We start from the raw sequence: 3361 nt of genomic DNA, 5'->3' as shown, positions 1-3361 counted from the left end.
TTGGCCTCTGTGGCCCATTTAACATTGTTTCCTATGGAAAAATCGGGTCAATTGAGGCATTGAACAGGAAAATTGGGTCAATTGAGACATTTAACATTGTTCCCTATGGGAAATCTCGGGCATCTCGTCGGTTGATCGCACCCGATTTTTTAGTGCATTCAATCCCCGAGATGCCCGAGATTTTTTACTAACGATGCCCACGATCAAAATCGTGGGCGCCCTTCTAAGTAAAGAGTACCGTTTTTCCACTTTAATTTTGAGGGTGACTCCAAATCCAGACCTCCATGGGTTAATAAATTTGATTTCCATTGAGAATTTTTGTGTGCTTTTGTTGTCAGCACATTCAACTATATAAAGAACAAAGTATTTAATAAGAATATTCCATTCATTAAGATCTAGGATGTGTTATGTTAGTGTTCCCTTTGTCCACTGAGACCCCTACTACTTGAAATTACCTGGCAGTTGTGATGTTCTATTTCTTTACAGATTTAGCCTTGTGTCGCTACTATTGAATGAGATAGATTTCAATATCACTCAAATATTTTCTGATGTATCAACCTTTTACTGTCTAGTTCTTATGTCTTGCTTCCCTCCCCCCTCTTCCTTCTCTCCTTGCCCCAAATTTTCTCTTGATTACTTTAGTGTTTATTTTAATATTGTATATTTTGTTTGAGGTGCCAACTGAAGGGTCTTCCACTTCTCTATATTGTACTTAATCTTATGGATGATTTGGGAAATTAGCTTTTACAACACAATATGATATTGTATGGAAATATTCTATTTTCATTGTATAAAAATATACAATATCTGATATGTCTGAGAACTATGAAATGACTTATCTTGTTATGTTTCAGTTTTTTTGTTGACAATATATATTCCTACTGTATATTGCTGACAACATCTTTGTAAAAACTTTTTCTTTATTCATTCTTAATATTTTTGTACTTTGTTATACAAAAAATGTTAATAAACTGTTTGAAAAAAACAACAACTTTAAATGTATTAAAATACATTGTTGCCCCTCGCCGCTGCAGCGATGCTAGCGACTATGTATTAACATATGCGCCTAGCATCACAGAGCGGAGACGAAGGCTCCCCGCTATACCTGTGATGTGGTGTGCGGGGGGTCTCCGTTACATCTCCAGCTCAGCGGCTGCCCCCCGGGGCCTCCTCCACCCCCTGCAGCCGGAAGGACCTCCCGCTGTGACTAGGGGGAGGGGGAGTTAGGGGAAGGGATGGAACTAGTGGGTCTGCGGTGGGCGGCAGACGGTGATAGAAAACCAAAAGTGGCAATACCCTGCCCGGCGAATCCACAGGCAGCTGTGGACCAGGGTTCGGGCATTAGACCCGTGAAGCTCGTTCGGGCCATCTCAGCCTGTGGAGACAATAGTCAAGCCCTCTCGGTCAGGGGCCACTTACAGTTGGGCCCTCCATGCCCATGGGCAACAGACAGGGGCCCTTTGGTCCAAAAACTAGACCACCAGGGTTCGGGCACTAGGCCCGTGCAGCGTGGTAAGGCCCTCTCTGCCTGTGGGGACCGTAGTCAGGCCTGTAAGGCTTGGGATCATTGTCAGTTGGGTTTTCCTGACCCATGAACCTTAGGTCCAGGGCCTCCAGGCTTGAGGCCTAGCCAAACGTATCACTGGCGCATAGCAGCAGAGAACCAGGCAGCAGGCCCATGGGTGCAGGTACAGCCATGGTGGCTACCGTGGTGTGGCTGGTAGCAGCCAGAGGGAGGTAAACCCTCACTAGTGCTTTGTGCAGGTATTGTTTTGTGTACATTGTACGGTATTTTTACTGTGGATTTCTTTCTGGTCATTTCACTGTGTTTTAACCCATGCAATTATGTCCCTTTGCAGAGTGTGTTGCTTACAGGTCAGGTGTTTATGGCGCCAAGTTTCGCGGATGCTAGGCTGCAGGTTTGTGCGCACTAGGCCCCAGGTTTCGTGGGCGTTAGGCCCTGGTTGTTCACGTGCATTAGGCCCCAGGTGATTATGAGTATTGCCCTGGCCTAGGTGGCGGGAGGTTACTTGTGCTTATTTCCAGGTGCCGGTACCAGGACCCTCGAGAAGTCATGGGACAGGTAGATATCTGGTAAGGATAATCTGTGTTGTCTGTTTGTTGTGTTGTGCGTGCGTGCTCCTTCCCCTCCTTAGGTTGCAGGGGTTAAGTTAAGGAACCAATGGGAAGGGTAGGGTTAGCCACTAACCCTATAATTAGGGTTATGCTGCGGGTGGAGCGTATGGTTAGGATTATGCTGCAGGTAGGGAGGGTTGGGGGTAGCATACGTACCTAAAACAGGTTGAGGTCCTGATCCCTGGCATGATGCTATAGGTTTTTTAACCCCTTCCTGACAGAGCCAGTTTTTGCATTCCTGACAGAGCCCTTTTTTTCAAATCTGACATGTATCACTTAAGTGGGGATAACTTTTTTTTGCTTTTACTTATCCCAGTGATTTTGAGATTGTTTTTTCGTGACACATTGTACTTCAAATTAGTGGTAAATTTGGGTCGATACAGTCTGTGTTTTTTTGTGAAAATTTGCAAAATGTTAAATTTTCTGCTTGTGAGACAAATAATCATACCACTCAAAATAGTTAATAACTAACATAGACCATATGTCTACTTTATGTTTCCATCATTATTTCAACTTCCTTTTAATTTTTTTGGACACTAGGAGGCTTACAATATGAATAGCAAATTCTCAAATTTTCAAGAAAATTTCAAACACTGATTTTTTTAGGGACCAGTTCAGTTCTGATGTGACTTTGAGGGACTTGTATGTGAGACACCCCCATAAATGATACCATTTCAAAAACTGCACCCCTCACAGTATTCAAAACAGCATTTTGGAAGTTTGTTAACCCTTTAGGTGTTTCACAGGAATTAAAACAAAGTGTAGGTGAAATTTCAAAATTTCATTTTTTTTGCAGATTTGCAATTTTAATACATTTTTCTAAGGAACATAGTACATTTTACTAGAGAAATGTGACTAAAAATTGATTCCCCCAATTCTTTTGTTTTCATAAATATCCTATATGTGGCCCTAGTGTGCACGTTGACCTAATCACAGGCTTCATAATAGAGGGAGCACCTACTTGATTTTGGAGCCTCCTTTTTATGAGATTATTTTTTAGGCACCATGTAGGTTTCTAGGCACCATAAGATGCTAAAATTTAGGAACCCCCCCACAAGTGACCCCATTTTGCAAACTACACCCCTCAGGGAATTCATCTAGGGGTATAGTGTACATTTCAAACCCCCAGGGGTTTCACCAATTGTGGTACAACTGGGCAGTGAAAATGAAAAATTATTTTTTTTACACAAAAATGCAGTTCTGGCTCCAAATTTTTCATTTTCAC

The sequence above is a fragment of the Crinia signifera genome, chromosome 1 (assembly GCF_055691185.1).
Source record: "Crinia signifera chromosome 1, ASM5569118v1, whole genome shotgun sequence".
NCBI classification, from domain to species: Eukaryota; Metazoa; Chordata; class Amphibia; order Anura; family Myobatrachidae; genus Crinia; species Crinia signifera.
Note: the sequence above shows the minus strand (reverse complement) of the source record.